Source organism: Bombina bombina, chromosome 1 (genome assembly GCF_027579735.1).
Source record: "Bombina bombina isolate aBomBom1 chromosome 1, aBomBom1.pri, whole genome shotgun sequence".
Taxonomy (NCBI): Eukaryota; Metazoa; Chordata; class Amphibia; order Anura; family Bombinatoridae; genus Bombina; species Bombina bombina.
The window spans coordinates 700,343,446-700,361,823 of record NC_069499.1 but is presented as its reverse complement, the minus strand read 5'-3'; positions in this window follow the sequence as shown (position 1 = coordinate 700,361,823).

Here is an 18,378-nt window from a genome sequence, read left to right as displayed (position 1 = left end):
TCTGAGTCTAACCCACACCCGAGCAATTCAGGTCTGAACCACTATTACACAATCCCACTCTTTGTTGATAGCTGTGTCAAGGACAAATAAAGAACCCCAGGAGAGCTCTGACTTGAACCGATCTAGGGAGACAAACATAAAAGTCTCTTTCCTCTCGGTTGATGACTCTGGGGCAGTGTAATTCTGAAGGAGCCCCGGGTGACGCGAGCAGGAGCCGGCCGCATCCCCCGACCAGGACACCAGAGCTAAGAGGGAGAGTACCATTTCCCTGATTGGGGTTGAAATGGAGATGGGTAGTTGAGGGTAAGTCAGACGAACCATATCTGGGGAAAAAGTGGCGCTCAAACTCCCGGATTTCTGAGAGGCTGTATAGAAGCGGTGCAAGTATACTCCGGTAGATGCCTCTGAGCTACTTACACAGAATCCTGCTGTGGTGTCATCCAGAGTCTGCCTGAACTTTTCTGGTCGGCTGATGGAGGTCTGCTTTGTAAGCAGGTGATGCGCAACTGAGTTAGTAGTGTCAGACGTAGCTCTCGGTAGTCGGACGCCATCTTTTATTCGGGCCTCCATAATGCAAGCTTTGAGTCCGGCGAACCCAATGTCCATCTTCCGACCCAGCTCAAGGAGCAAAGCTTCTATGGTTAATTGTGAATCCTCCATCCTGTGAGTCGGTATTTATGTAGGCCCGTTGTACCCGGAAAACCGGGGGGGGGTGTTAGATAGTGGATTATAGGCCGTCTCCTTACTGAATTCGTTATGTAGAGTAAAAGTCCAAGATGTGTAAGCTTTACAAAAGTAAATTCCTCAGGTAGGGAATATTATCATTTTACACACTCCGATTGCTGATAGTGAGTCTTTTAAGCTGGAGTAGCCTGAAGGAGATAATGTAGAATCCAGTGCGGATAACGGCCGAAAGCTGTTACTGGCTAGCTCAGGTCCTGGGTATTACTATGAGCCCAACTCAACTCAGTTCAGAATTATAGGATAAGTAGTAGTGAATTGCTATAGGTATAGGATGAGATAAGATCCATATAACTCGTGAAACTTGTAAATTAGATAGATAGTCCCAGGAGCTTCATGAAAAGCGACCGATCATGGCCTCTTCATAGCCACGCCCCCCGGGTATCCTATCTTTTTAATAGGATTTGCCTAATGCCGGTATTACGATTGCTTTAAAAAGTGAGAGGTACAGCCTCTACCTCCAAGACTCCTACCACATTTTAAAGTCAGTAGTTAAGAGTTTTATGGGCTAAAGCCGTAACATAGAGCTCTTAACTAAAGTGCTACAAAGTACACTAACACCAATAAACTACCTATTAATCCCTAAACCGAGGCCCCAACCCACATCGCAAACACTATAATAAAATGATTTAACCCCTAATCTGCTGACCGGACATCGCCGCCACTTTAATGAATGTATTAACCGCTAAACCACCACACTCCCGCCTCGTAAACACTAGTTAAATTTTATTAACCCCTAATCTGCCGTCCCTAACATCGCCGACACCTACCTGCATTTATTATTCCATAATCTGCCGACCCCAACTTCGCCGCTACTATATTAAATTTATTAACCCCTAAACCTAAGTCTAACCCTAAACCTAACACCCCATAACTTAAATATAATTTAAATAAAACAAAATACAATTACTACTATTAAATAAATTAATCCTATTTAAAACTAAATACTTACCTATAAAATAAACCCTAAGCTGGCTACAATATAACTAATAGTTACATTGTAGCTAGCTTAGGATTTATATTTATTTTACAGGCAACTTTGTATTTATTTTAACTAGGTACAATAGTTATTAAATAGTTATTAACTATTTAATAACTACCTAGTTAAAATAAGTACAAAATTACCTGTAAAATAAATCCTAACCTAAATTACAGTTACACCTAACACTACACTATCATTAAACTAATTACCTAAACTACCTACAATTAATTACAATTAAATTAAATAAACTAAATTACGAAAAAAACAAACACTAAATTACAGAAAATAAAAAAGAATTGCAATAATTTTAAACTAATTACACCTAATATAATCCCCCTAATGAAATAAAAAGCCCCCCAAAATAATAAAATTCCCTACCCTATACTAAATTACAAATAGCCCATAAAAGGGCCTTTTGCGGGGCATTGCCCCAAAGTAATCAGCTCTTTCACCTGTAAAAAAAAAATACAATACCCACCACCCACACACCCATCCCTACTCTAAAACCCACCCAATCCGATTGGCTATTCCAATCAGCCAATAGAATGCGAGCTCAATCCTATTGGCTGATTGCCTCAGCCAATACGATTTTTCCTACCTTAATTCCAATTGGCTGATAGTTCTATCAGCCAATCGGAATTCAAGGGAAGCCATCTTGGATGACGTCACTTAAAGGACCAGTCATTCAGTCGTCGGCCGTCAGATGAAGAGGATGCTCCGCGTCGGATGTCTTGAAGATGGACCCGCTCCGCTCCGGAAGGATGAAGATAGAAGATGCCGCCTGGATGAAGACTTCTGCCACTTGGAGGACCTCTTCTGCCCGTATCGGATTAAGACTTCTGCCCCTCTGGAGGTCCACTTGTGCCCGGCTGGGTGAAAGCATCTCAAGGTAGGGTGATCTTCAAGGGGTTAGTGTTAGGTTTTTTAAGGGGGGATTGGGTAGGTTTTAGAGTAGGGTTGGGTGTGTGGGTGATGGGTTTTAATGTTGTGGGGGGTATTGTATTTTTTTTTTACAGGTGAAAGAGCTGATTACTTTGGGGCAATGCCCCGCAAAAGGCCCTTTTAAGGGCTATTTGTAATTTAGTATAGGGTAGGGAATTTTATTATTTTGGGGTTTTTTTTAATTTTATTAGGGGGATTAGATTAGGTGTAATTAGTTTAAAATTCTTGTAATTCTTTTTTTATTTTCTGTAATTTAGTATTTGTTTTTTTTCTTAATTTAGTTTATTTAATTTAATTGTAATTAATTGTAGGTAGTTTAGGTAATTAGTTTAATGACAGTGTAGTGTTAGGTGTAATTGTAACTTAGGTTAGGGTTTATTTTACAGGTAATTTTGTACTTTTTTTTAGCTAATTTTAGTTAACTATTTGATAACTATTGTATCTAGTTAAAATAAATAAAAGTTGCCTGTAAAATAAATATAAATCCTAAGCTAGCTACAATGTAACTATTAGTTATATTGTAGCTAGCATAGGGTTTATTTTATTGGTAAGTATTTAGTTTTAAATAGGATTAATTTATTTAATTATGTTAAATTTATTTAGTTTAATTAAAATTATATTTAAGTTAGGGGGGTGTTAGGGTTAGGGTTAGACTTAGGTTTAGGGGTTAATAACATTATTATAGTGGCGGCTACGTTGGCGATGGCAGATTAGGGGTTAATAAATTTAATGTAGGTGTCGGCGATATTGGGGGCAGTAGATTAGGGGTTCATAAGTATAATGTAGGTGGCGGCGGAGTCCGGAGCGACATATTAGGCGTAAATAAGTATAATGTAGGTGTCAGCGATAGCGGGGGCGGCAGATTAGGGTTTAATAAGTGTAAGATTAGGGGTGTTTAGACTCGGGGTTCATGTTAGGGTGTTAGGTGCAGACATAAATTTCATTTTCCCATATAAAACAATAGGGCTGTGTTAGAAGCTGAACGCTGCTTTTTGGCAGGTGTTAGTTTTTTTTTCAGCCAGCTCAGCCCCATTGTTTCCTATGGGGAAATCGTGCACGAGCACGTTTTGCCAGCTTACTGCTACCATAAGCAACACTGGTATTGAGGTGAGATGTGTAATAAAATTTTGCTCAATGCTCACTTTTCTGAGGCTAACGCCGGCTTGCAGAAAACTCGTAATACCAGCGTTGTTTAAAGGGAGCGGCACAGCCTTACCGACAAAAACTCGTAATCTAGCCATAATACTTTTTAAAATGCCGTAAAATATTTATGCTCAGCATAGTTTTTCAAGTAGGAAGCAAACAGTAATTATTATACAGGGAGTGCAGAATTATTAGGCAAGTTGTATTTTTGAGGATTAATTTTATTATTGAACAACAACCATGTTCTCAATGAACCCAAAAAACTCATTAATATCAAAGCTGAATATTTTTGGAAGTAGTTTTTAGTTTGTTTTTAGTTTTACCTATTTTAGGGGGATATCTGTGTGTGCAGGTGACTATTACTGTGCATAATTATTAGGCAACTTAACAAAAAACAAATATATACCCATTTCAATTATTTATTTTTACCAGTGAAACCAATATAACATCTCAACATTCACAAATATACATTTCTGACATTCAAAAACAAAACAAAAACAAATCAGTAACCAATATAGCCACCTTTCTTTGCAAGGACACTCAAAAGCCTGCCATCCATGGATTCTGTCAGTGTTTTGATCTGTTCACCATCAACATTGCGTGCAGCAGCAACCACAGCCTCCCAGACACTGTTCAGAGAGGTGTACTGTTTTCCCTCCTTGTAAATCTCACATTTGATGATGGACCACAGGTTCTCAATGGGGTTCAGATCAGGTGAACAAGGAGGCCATGTCATTAGATTTTCTTCTTTTATACCCTTTCTTGCCAGCCACGCTGTGGAGTACTTGGACGCGTGTGATGGAGCATTGTCCTGCATGAAAATCATGTTTTTCTTGAAGGATGCAGACTTCTTCCTGTACCACTGCTTGAAGAAGGTGTCTTCCAGAAACTGGCAGTAGGACTGGGAGTTGAGCTTGACTCCATCCTCAACCCGAAAAGGCCCCACAAGCTCATCTTTGATGATACCAGCCCAAACCAGTACTCCACCTCCACCTTGCTGGCGTCTGAGTCGGACTGGAGCTCTCTGCCCTTTACCAATCCAGCCACGGGCCCATCCATCTGGCCCATCAAGACTCACTCTCATTTCATCAGTCCATAAAACCTTAGAAAAATCAGTCTTGAGGTATTTCTTGGCCCAGTCTTGACGTTTCAGCTTGTGTGTCTTGTTCAGTGGTGGTCGTCTTTCAGCCTTTCTTACCTTGGCCATGTCTCTGAGTATTGCACACCTTGTGCTTTTGGGCACTCCAGTGATGTTGCAGCTCTGAAATATGGCCAAACTGGTGGCAAGTGGCATCTTGGCAGCTGCACGCTTGACTTTTCTCAGTTCATGGGCAGTTATTTTGCGCCTTGGTTTTTCCACACGCTTCTTGCGACCCTGTTGACTATTTTGAATGAAACGCTTGATTGTTCGATGATCACGCTTCAGAAGCTTTGCAATTTTAAGAGTGCTGCATCCCTCTGCAAGATATCTCACTATTTTTTACTTTTCTGAGCCTGTCAAGTCCTTCTTTTGACCCATTTTGCCAAAGGAAAGGAAGTTGCCTAATAATTATGCACACCTGATATAGGGTGTTGATGTCATTAGACCACACCCCTTCTCATTACAGAGATGCACATCACCTAATATGCTTAATTGGTAGTAGGCTTTCGAGCCTAAACAGCTTGGAGTAAGACAACATGCATAAAGAGGATGATGTGGTCAAAATACTCATTTGCCTAATTATTCTGCACTCCCTGCATTGATAAACAATCTTGTATTTTCTGAAGAGGGTAAGCCTTAACTAATTATAAAGTCATCAAAAACTAACAGCTAGATTTAGAGTTTTGTCGGTAAAGACCCACATAGCTAACGCCGCTTTTTTCCCAACGCACCCTTAAGACAACGCTGGTATTTAGAGTTGTCTGAAGGGCTGCGTTAGGCTCCAAAAAGGGTGTTATGAGCCTAAAGTACTGCCACTTCAACCCTCAATACCAGCGTTCCTTACAGTAGCGGTAAGCAGCTAAAACGTGCTCGTGCACGATTCCCCCATAGGAAACAATGGGGCGGTTCAGCTCCCAACGCAGCCCCATTGTTTCCTATGGGGAAACACTTTCTAAGTCTGCACCTAACAATCTAACATGAACCCCGAGTCTAAACATCCCTAACCTTACACTTATTAACCCCTATTCTGCCGCCCCCGCTATCTCTGACACCTGCATTATATTATTAACCCCTAATCTGCCGCTCCGTACACCGCTGCAACCTACATCATACCTATGTACCCCTAATCTGCTGCCCCTAACATCGCCGACCCCTATATTATATTTATTAACCCCTAATCTGCCCCCCCCAACGTCGCCGCTACCTTACCTACACTTATTAACCCCAAATCTGCCGACCGGACCTTGCCGCTACTCTAATAAAGTTATTAACCCCTAAACCACCACACTCCCGCCTCGCAAACCCTATAATAAATAGTATTAACCCCTAATCTGCCCTCCCTAACATCGTCGCCACCTAGCTTCAAGTATTAACCCTTAATCTGCCGACCGGACCTCGCCACTACTCTAATAAATGTATTAACCCCTAAAGCTAAGTCTAACCCTAACCCTAACACCCCCCCTAAATTAAATATAATTTTAATCTAACGAAATAAATTAAGTATTATTAACTAAAGTATTTCTATTTAAAGCTAAATACTTACCTAATATAGCTACAATATAACGAATAATTATATTGTAGCTATTTTAGGATTTATATTTATTTTACAGGCAACTTTGTATTTATTTTAACTAGGTACAATAGCTATTAAATAGTTAATAACTATTTAATAGCTACCTAGTTAAAATAATTACAAAATTACCTGTAAAATAAATCCTAACCTAAGTTTTACAATTAAACCAAACACTACACTATCAATAAAAAAATTAAATCAATTAACTACAAGTACCTACAATTACCTACAATTAAATAAACTAAACTAAACTAAATTACAAAAAACCCCCACTAAATTACAAAAAATAAAAAAAGATTACAAGAATTTTAAGCTAATTACACCTACTCTAAGCCCCCTAATAAAATAGCAAAGCCCCCCAAAATAAAAAAATTTCCCTACCCTAATCTAAATTAAAAAGTTAACAGCTCTATTACAAGCCCTTAAAAGGGCTTTTTACGGGGCATGCCCCAAAGAAAACACAATACCACTTGCCAACATTACAACCCACCACCCACATACCCCTACTCTAACCCAAAACCCCCTTAAATAAACCTAACACTACCCCCCTGAAGATCTCCCTACCTTGAGTCGTGTTCACCCAGCCGGGCAACGATGGACCAAAAGAGGACATCCGGAGCAGCAGAAGTCTTCATCCTATCCGGGCAGAAGAGGACATCCGGACTAGTAGACATCTTCATCCAAGCAGCATCTTCTATCTTCATCCATCTGAAGCGGAGCCATCTTCTTCCAGCCGACGCGGATCCATCCTTCTTCCACAACGCCTACTCGCCGAATGAAGGTTCCTTTAATTGACATCATCCAAGATGGCGTCCCTCGAATTCCGATTGGCTGATAGGATTCTATCAGCCAATCGGAATTAAGGTAGGAAAAATCTGGACGGATCGGTGATACCCAGCGTGGTGAAGACAAGGTAGGAAGATCTTCAGGAGCTTAGTGTTAGGTTTTTTAAGGGGTATTGTATGTTTATTTAAATGCAAAAGAGCTGTTTTCTTTGGGGCATGCCCCGCAAAAGGCCCTTTTAAGGGCTGGTAAGGTAAAAGAGCTGTAAACTTTTTATTTTAGAATAGGGTAGGGCATTTTTTTATTTTGGGGGGCTTTGTTATTGTTTTAGGGGGCTTAGAATAGGTGTAATTAATTTAAAATTCTTGTAATCTTTTTTTTATTTTTTGTAATTTAGTGTTTGTTTGTTTTTTGTAATTTAGTGGATTTTTTTTGTAATTTAGTTTAGTTGATTTAATTGTAGATAATTGTAGGTAGTTTATTTAATTAATTTATTGATAGTGTAGTGTTAGGTTTAATTGTAACTTAGGTTAGGATTTATTTTACAGGTAATTTTGTAATTATTTTAACTAGGTAGCTATTAAATAGTTATTAACTATTTAATAGCTATTGTACCTAGTTAAAATTAATACAAAGTTGCCTGTAAAATAAATATTAATCCTAAAATAGCTACAATATAATTATAATTTATATTGTAGCTATATTAGGGTTTATTTTACAGGCAAGTATTTAGCTTTAAATAGGATTAATTTATTTAATAAGAATTATTTTATTTAGTTAGAATAAAATTATATTTAACTTAGGGGGGTGTTAGGGTTAGGGTTAGACTTAGCTTTAGGGGTTAATACATTTATTAGAGTAGCGGTGAGGTCCGGTTGGCAGATTAGGGGTTAATATTTGTAGGTAGGTGGCGGCGACATTGGGGGCGGCAGATTAGGGGTTAATAAATATAATATAGGGGTCGGCGGTGTTAGGGGAAGCAGATTAGGGGTACATAGGGATAACGTAGGTTGCGGCGGTGTACGGAGCGGCAGATTAGGGTTTAAAAATAATATGCAGGGGTCAGCGATAGCGGGGGTGGCAGATTAGGGGTTAATAAGTGTAAGATTAGGGATGTTTAGACTCGGGGTTCATGTTAGATTGTTAGGTGCAGACTTAGAAAGTGTTTCCCCATAGGAAACAATGGGGCTGCGTTGGGAGCTGAACCGCCCCATTGTTTCCTAGGGGAAGCAGATTAGGGGTACATAGGGATAACGTAGGTTGCGGCGGTGTACGGAGCGGCAGATTAGGGTTTAAAAATAATATGCAGGGGTCAGCGATAGCGGGGGTGGCAGATTAGGGGTTAATAAGTGTAAGATTAGGGGTGTTTAGACTCGGGGTTCATGTTAGGGTGTTAGGTGCAGACTTAGGAAGTGTTTCCCCATAGGAAACAATGGGGCTGCGTAAGGAGCTGAACGCTGCGTTTTTTTTCAGCTCAAACTGCCCCATTGTTTCCTATGGGGGAATCGTGCACGAGCACGTTTTTTAAGCTGGCCGCGTCCGTAAGCAACGCTGGTATTGAGAGTTGCAGTGGCGGTAAATATGCCTGTACGCTCCCTTTTTGGAGCCTAACGCAGCCCTTCTGAGAACTCTAAATACCAGCGGTGTTTAAAAGGTGCGGGGGAAAAAAACACGTGTAGCTAACGCACCCCTTTGGCCGCAAAACTCTAAATCTAGGCGATAGTAATTTTTAAATGTAAGGCAGATTCATTATGAAGCTAACGATATATTTTATTAAACATAGCCACTGTTTTTGGTGATAAACACTAGTTTCTTTTCTCAAGATTATAAGACAAAAAACATAAGAAAATAGACAATTACGGTGACAATCTGAAAACTGGGCTTCTGGGAATTTATTTTGTCTAATGTTTCGTCAAAGAAAATTAATGTTTCAAAACACCAGTATATTCAGAATGAAGAATTATTGTGACAAGCTCCATTACATACATTTGATTATTTTTCAACATCCTTAGAGTAACTTTCCATAAACATTGAATTTAACTATCTGGTTATTTTTATTCTTCAATTACCCTTTCAATCAGTGTCTTTTAAGCCTTCATCCAACCAGTAATATTTTTTTTTTTTCTGAAAGCTTGGTTCAATGCTGAAAAAAGTATTTTATAAATAGCTCAACCCTTTATTATTATTTTTTCTAGGTGTTATTTCAGTTATACGATCTTATCTTCATGCTTCAGACTCCTTTTAGTGATTTATTTTCTATTTTATTGCATTGTGTTATCTACTGCTGGGATATTTTTGCTTTTCTATCTCAGAGGCTCAGGTATTATTGTATACACTATCAATGGTCTATCTGATGTGACATGTTATGCATTAGTAATATCCATTTGCCATGAGCAATTTTGTATTTGACTTCTAGCTATAATGAAATGTGTGTTCCCCTGTAGCTCTAAATTCCATTGGAGGAAGTTCTAGTATGTTCATTCCTTATGCATTGTTCTTAGGGCATTATATTTAATATAAACTATATATATATATATATATATATATATATATATATATATATTATTTTTTTACCTAGAAATTCAGAAAATCACATATATATTTAATTATACAACAGTATATAAGAGTATAGCAATGTAAAGCTCCATATCTTAGTGTTGCCATGGATAGAATATGTTTCTAAAATGAACAGGGTATTTTTAATTTGCATCTTTTGATTGTAGCAATCTTGGTTGTTATGAAAATTAACAAAATAAACAGAATAGTCAATCTGTATATAAGGATGAAGAGATAAAAGATACTTTAAACATCAACTGAGATTTTTTTCAAATTAATTTCTTGCACTTTTTAGTATGAGTCCTAATTTCATTGAGAGTTCATACTAAAAAGGAGTGGGAAGAAACGTTTTTTATTTTCTTTTGTGCTTCTGCACTGAAAATTAGGTACCATTTTTCTGCCTACTTACTTGGTATTTCTAATGAGTTTTTTTTTTACTAGCCTGCTTTTAGATGTACTCTTTGAACAAATATCCACTTACTGTTAGTTTCAAAGCCAATTTAAACAGCCTACTACCAGGGCAGGGCAGGTGGTGGCATTGTACAAGAGTGCAACATTGTATTCTTGTGCAATGCTGAATTCCGGCAGCAGAATTCAGCCATCCAGTGGCAAGCTGTGGTGGACAGGGGCGCTTATGTCTGCCCCAGCTTGATAAATCAACTCCTATATAGCAGCATTTCTGCCATCTAGTGCCATCTAGTGCTCAAAAGCATTCTTGCAAAGCTGCTGCCATATACCTCTCCAGATGCATGTACACTTTCTACATAGGTATTCTTTTCAACAAAGAATACAATGAGACCAAATTAAATTTGATAATAAGAGTAAATTAAAAACTTTATTAAACTTCTATGCTCTATCTGAATCTCAAAATAAAAAACTGTGGCTTCATGTCACAAAATTCCCTTTAATATACTGATCCAATTGAAGGTTATTATAACCCTATTGCTAACATCACTCTGGTGCATATGTGCTCATTCTGAAAGTGAAAAGATTTCATAGACTTTTTCATAGTGATCCACCCTATGATTTATTCCTATAGAAATAAGAGATCCAGCACTGGAGTAATCCTTTAGAGTGCATATTTGGAAGGGTGTGGGAGAAAGTGTCTTCTGCACTTTCAAAATAAGTTATGGGGCAAAATGAAAACTTTTTTTAAAATGTTACTAATATAATATACTTTTTATGCTTATCAAACTGTGCCAGATTTAAAACAAAATAGCAGGGAATAAAAATTCATATTTATATTTATTGCTTGCAACAAAAATGTATTCTTTTAAATTCATATTAATGTAGTATTTAGAAGTGGACGGCACTCTCAAACTGAATAAGGTACACATACCAAGCCACTAGCAAAATTCATATGCCTGGGTACTCACCTGTTAATAAACTTCACTTTTCTGCTTTTAGCTTAGCTTCATGCATCCAAATGACTGCAGACTATTCTGAGTGGTGTCTGATATTTTATGTGATTTATCTTATTAAGATTTGCACCCAAGCTGGTCTGGGGTTAAAGGGACACTCAACCCAATTTTTTCTTTCATGATTCAGATAGAGCATGCAGTTTAAAGCAACTTTCTAATTTACTCCTATTAACAAATTTTCTTCGTTCTCTTGCTATCTTTATTTGAAAGAGAAGACATCCAAGCTTTTTCTTGTTTCAGAACTCTGGACAGCACTTTTTTATTGGTGGATGAATGTATCCACCAATCAGCAAGGACAACCCAGGTTGTTCACCAAAAATGGGCCGGCATCTAAACTTACTTTCTTGCATTTCAAATAAAGATACCAAGAGAATAAAGAAAAATTGATAATAGGAGTAAATTAGAAAGTTGCTTAAAATTGCATGCTCTATCTGAACCATAGGAGAAAAAAATTTGGGTTCAGTGTCCCTTTAACTTACTGAGTCACCAGTTGCAAACACTGATGTATGTAAGTGCTAATGAATATGCATTGTGAGTTTTGCTAGTGGCTTGTGATGTGCATGCACTCTGGTTTGAGAGTGCAGACTTAATTTACTGTGACCATGTCAGCCAATAGGATTGAGTTTGCATTCTATTGGCTGATTTTTTCTACCTTAATTCTGATTGGCTGATAGAATTCTATCAGCCAATCTGAATCTAAGGGACGCCATCTTGGATGACGTCACTTAAAGGTACCTTCATTCTGTGTTAGTCGTCGGATGAAGAGGATGCTCTGCGTCGGATGTCTTGAAGATGGACCTGCTCCGCGTCAGATGGATGAAGATAGAAGATGCCGTCTGGATGAAGACTTCTGCCTGTCTGGAGAACCACTTCTGCCCGGCTTGGATGAAGACTTCTGCCCGTCTGGAGGACCACTTCGCCCGGCTTGGATGAAGACGTCTCCCGGTAAGTCGATCTTCAGGGGGTTAGTGTTAGGTTTTTTTAAAGGTGTATTGGGTGGGTTTTATTTTTAGGTTAGGGACTTTGGGTGGCAAAAGAGCTAACTGCCCTTTCAAGGGCAATACCCATCCAAATGCCCTTTTCTGGGCAATGGGGAGCTTATGTTTTTTTAGATAGGTTTTTATTTGGGGGGTTGGTTGTGTGGGTGGTGGGTTTTACTGTTGGGGGGTTGTTTGTATTTTTTTTTACAAGTAAAAAAGCTGATTACTTTGGGGCCCTTTTAAGGGCTATTGGTAGTTTAGTTTAGGCTAGGGTTTTTTATTTTGGGGGGGCTTTTTTTATTTTAATAGGGCTATTAGGTTAGGTGTGATTAGTTTAAATTTCTGTAATTTGTTTATTATTTTATATAATTTAGTGTTGTTTTTTTTGTACTTTAGCTAATTTAATTTAATTTCTGTAATTGTATGTAATTTATTTCATTGTATTTAATTTAGTTAATTTATTTAATTATAGTGTAGTTTTAGGGGCAATTGTAACTTAGGTTAGGTTTTATTTTACAGGTACTTTTGTATTTATTTTAGCTAGGTAGTTATTAAATAGTTAATAACTATTTAGTAACTATTCTACCTAGTTAAAATAAATAAACGCCTATAAAAAATAAATAAATCCTAAAATAGCTACAATGTAACTATTAGTTATATTGTAGCTATCTTAGGGTTTATTTTACAGTTACGTATTTAGTTTTAAATAGGAATAATTTAGTTAATGATAGGAATTTTTAGTTAGATTTCTTTTAATCATATTTAAGTTAGGGGGTGTTAGTGTTAGGGTTAGACTTAGATTTAGGGGTTAATAACTTTAATATAGTGATGGCGACGTTGGGGGCGGCAGATTAGGGGTTAATACATGTAGGTAGGTGGCTGCAATGTTAGGGATGACAGATTAGGGGTTAATAATATTTAACTAGTGTTTGCGATGCGGGAGTGTGGCGGTTTAGGGGTTAATATGTTTATTATAGTGGTGGCGATGTCCGGTTCCGCAGATTAGGGGTTACATTTTTTCTTTTAGTGTTTACGATGTGGGAGGGCCTTGGTTTAGGGGTTAATAGGTAGTTTATGGGTGTTAGTGTACTTTTTAGCGCTTTAGTTAAGAGTTTTATGCTACGGCTTTGTAGTGTAAAACTCTTAACTACTGACTTTAATATGCGGTACCAATCTTGACAGGAGAGGGTCTACCTCTCACTTTTTGGCAGACTTGTAATACCGGCACTATGCAAGTCCCATTGAAAAAAGAGGATACGCAATTTACTTAAGTGGATTTGCGGTATTTCCAAGTCTGGCCATAAAAGTGAACGGTACACCTGTACCTGCAAGACTCATAATACCAGCGGGCGTTAAAAAGCAGCGTTAGGACCGGCTAACGCTGCTTTTTAAGCATAACACAAAACTCCTAATATAGCCGTAGGTTAATTAAAGTCAAGGACACAATCCTGAAACAACCCATGCCACTCCAGATACAGATGCAGTTGACGATTAGAGCATAGATGCCTATGGCTTTTCCTGATTGGATCACCAGCTGTACTATTATCTGGAGAGGCACAAGCGTGTGCTGAGTGTATCACTTTCCGGAAATTAAACACATAGAGAATGTTATAACAAAACAGAGTATTTCATTTCTACATTACAATGTCTCTTTAAGATAACAGTACATTTTAAAATAGGAGGCAAGTAGCACAAGTCTGAATAGCTAACTCCCATTATAATCTTGATAAACACATTTGAATTCAGAACAACATACTTATTCCAAAAAAAAAGCATTTTGAAAAAATAATTCTGAGCAGATTTATTAACCATCCAAAAAGTGCTGCCTTGATACAGTTTTGTTATCTTTATAGAATTCTAAAAGAAAAGCAGGTTTTCATATATCACTGTCTCTTGGGTCTTCTCAAATTAAAACAAAAGCTCTGTTCTCTAGTACAATTCTATTTAGTGCTACCGCTGGGGATAACCGTAGAGGGAAAAAAAATTATACTTCACAAATCAAAGACTGTATGAGTTCTCACATTACCATATTTTGTATTATGCCTTATAAACTGTTTAGGTATTACAGAGATTAGTTTTCAATCATGTTATAATAAACCATATCAATAGTGTGGAAAGCTATAGAGAGCTCACCCTTTTATTCAAAGTATTGATTGAATTAGCCTGATTTTGAACAATGGTCATTACCTCCATAGTCAAAAAGTAATAGACTCCCCAGTGTTAATGTAAGAGGTTTAAGGATCAATATTAGAAATTAACAAATAACTCAACGCTGTTTGCAGACATCTTTCAAAGTGTAAAGATGCTAAGAATTTCCTGTATGAAAAGAACTGAATTACGTTATTGTTTTATCAGATAACATTTCTTCGTAAGAGTTATATATTAAAGAACCATTAAATACAGACAATATGAATAATAAAAAAATTAACGCAAAAGCACTTAATTTTAAATAACAGCGGATATTGTTTTTTTGGACACATTTCAAATTTTACTTCCCCCTGTATCATATGACAATCATCAGCCAATTACACACTTATATAAGTTTCTACTGCGTTCTATTGCACTTACTAAGTAGGAGCAAGTGATTTAGAAAATGAGCATATAAAATTGTAAGTAAATTGGAAAGCTTTCCAAAATGTAATGCTCTATCTAAATCATGAAAGCTTAAACTTGACTTCAATGTCCATTTAACTCCTTGGGGCCCATTTATCAAAGGGCTTGCGGACCTGATCCGACACTGCGGATCAGGTCCGCAAGACCTCGCTAAATGCGGAGAGCAATACGCTCTCCACATTTAACATTGCACCAGCAGCTCACAAGAGCTGCTGGTGCAACGCCGCCCCCTGCTGACTCGCGGCCAATCGGCCGCCAGCAGGGAGCTGTCAATCGGGTTGATTTCCGGCGGTTCCTGTCCGCCTGCTCAGAGCAGGCGGACAGGGTTATGAAGCAGCGGTCTTTAGACCGCTGCTTCATAAGTTGTGTTTCTGGCGAGTCTGAAGACTCGCCAGAAACACGGCCCTTCAAGCTCCATACGGAGCTTGATAAATGGGCCTGCTTGAGCGCTAACGACGGCCCTGAACCGTCGCAAATTGTCTCAGTCAGGTGCTAATGACGGCACAGAGCCGTCGCTAGCACTCTCCCACCTTGAGGGAGATCTGGGGGCTCCCACCCGCTCCTACCCCAGTGATCGGGCCTGTATAGTGACAGGGAATGCCGGGGCTTCCTGTTTTGCACGATTACGTCACTCGCAATGACATGATAACGTCACTGAGCAACTTTATTTAAAAATCACAATAAGTATAGAGAAAGGGGGCATGCTGCTTAGAGGCCTGCATCTCACCCCCATGAACCATTGTTAGAAAGGTAATCATCTACCCTTTCCAACGGTATAACTCTTGCGGATCTGAATTTTAAAAAAAAAAAGTATATTTAAAAAAATAAAAAACCCTCAAATCAGCTTAGCACCCAGGTGGGAAAGTGCTTAGCACTCAAAGGGTTAAAGGGTCATTAAAGTTATTTTTTTTTTTTAGTTAGAATGTGTTTCCAGCATTGTGAAAGATCTGCGTACAAATAAATGTTTAAAAATAAACTGTCATTTTGTTTATAAAAATAAATACAAAAAGGACATGCATTGTTTTGCAGTCCTGGGATACAACCATTGCAAAGCTTATTAAGGGCTAGAGTGGCGCACAAGCAATATCTTTTTTTTTCCAGAAATATTGCACGTATTATGAGTTGAAAGTAAGCAAGTTCGCTCAAATGCAATCTAATTTAACACGCATTATTAGAGTGACTTTAGAGCTCGGACGGCCTTGATGATGAGAACAAACTTGTACAAAAGCTCACAGATGATCTATTATGCTAATTATAGAAAGACTCCTACTGCTGTATATTATAAGGCTCTAAATAATACTGCCCGCCTCCCGGGGTACTAGGCAGTTAAATCATTCTTCACCCAGGACTTCCCAGGTAGTGACGTCACAAATTGTTTGCCGGCGAATAGTTCCCGGCGAACATAGCTTGTTCGCGTTCGCCGCAGCGGGCGAACATATGCGATGTTCGATCCTCGCCTTATTCGTCATCATTGAGTAAACTTTGACCCTGTATCTCACAGTCTGCAGACACATTTCAGCCAATCAGCAGCAGACACTCCCTCCCAGACCCTCCCAGCTCCTGGACAGCAGCCATTTTAGATTCATTCTGATCCTGCATTCTTAGTGAGAGGAGGGATAGTGTAGCGGCTGCTGATTTAATAGGGAAATCGATTGCTAGGCTAGTGTATTCAGTGTCCACTACAGTCCTGAAGGACTCATCTGATCTCTGCTGTAAGGACAGCAGCCCAAAAAGCCCTTTTTAGGGCTAGAACACTTTTTTTTTTTGCCTGTGTAATTTTGACTGTGAAACATCAGTCTGCTAGTGTAATCTAATTGCAGTTGCCTGCCTGCCAGCGTGTGTGCCAGGCCCACTTGCCAACTAGTGCCACCACTCATATCTCTGTTGTAACAGTAGTGTAATTTTTTTTAAAAAAAACTTTTTTGACTGTGAAACATCAGTCTGCTAGTGTAATCTAATTGCAGTTGCCTGCCTGCCAGCGTGTGTACCAGGCCCACTTGCCAACTAGTGCCACCACTCATATCTGTTGTAACAGTAGTGTAAATTTTTTTAAAAAAAACTTTTTTCACTGTGAAACATCAGTCTGCTAGTGTAATCTAATTGCAGTTGCCTGCCTGCCAGCGTGTGTGCCAAGCCCACTTGCCAACTAGTGCCACCACTCATATCTGTTGTAACAGTAGTGAAAAAAAATTTTAAAAATTTTTTTTTGACTGTGAAACATTAGTCTGCTAGTGTAATCTAGTGCAGTGCCCCAAATTTGAAGTAGGAGGACCGACCAAGCATCTTTTTCCATCTGCCGGTTCCTAAAATCCATGCCATATACACCTCCCCCGATAGGGGGAGTAACAGATATTAAACTGATCAGAATAGTACTACTTAACACACCACTCATATCTGCGGGCACAGTAGATTGCACGCGCAGTGCCCCAAATTTGAAGTAGGAGGACCGACCAAGCATCTTTTTCCATCTCCCGGTTCCTAAAATCCATGCCATATACACGTCCCCTGGCGCCGCAACTGCCTCTGGGAACCTTACCATGGGTCCCAGACCGCACGTCTTGTAATTCTCTGTCTGGGAAATTATATATCTATCAAATCTATCTATCATATCTATCAAATGTATATTGCATCTATTGATCTATCTATCTAATCTATGTATCTATGTATCTATTAAATCTATCTATCTCGTGGTTGTGCAAATGGACTGTTTGCGGTTGTTTGTGGTGCATTAAACGGGGAGTTTGGTCTGTCACTGTGAAGCGGGCGTAACCCTTACACTACCTGATCAATACAACATCATACCTGATGTTTTAAAGCACGTTATTCCAAACAATTTAGGAATGTTAGGTGATTTATGCCCTTTATGGATTAAAACCAGACTCTGCATCAACTATGTAATTTTACGTGGGAGTTTTGCCATGGATCCCCCTCCGGCATGCCACAGTCCAGGTGTTAGTCCCCTTGAAACAACTTTTCCATCACTATTGTGGCCAGAAAGAGTCCCTGTGGGTTTTAAAATTTGCCTGCCTATTGAAGTCAATGGCGGTTCGCCCGGTTCGCCCGTTCGTGAACAGTTGCGGAAGTTTGAGTCCGCCGTTCGCGAATTTTTCAGTTTGCGACATCACTATTCCCAGGTAGTAATTTTTTCTAAAATGCCACCTTATCAATTAAAGGGACACTGAACCCAAATTTTATATTTCGCGATTCAGATAGAGCATGCAATTTTAAGCAACTTTCTAATTTACTCCGATTATCAAATTTTCTTCATTCGCTTGTTATCTTTATTTAAAATGCAAGTATGTAAGTTTAGATGCCGGCCCATTTTTGGTTAACAACCTGGGTTGTTCTTGCTGATTGGTGGATACATTCATCCACCAATAAAAAATGCTGTCCAGAGTTCTGAACCATATAAATAGCTTATATGCCTTCTTTTTCAAATAAATATAGCAAGAGAATGAAGATCATTTGATAATAGTAGTAAATTAGAATGTTGTTTAAAATTT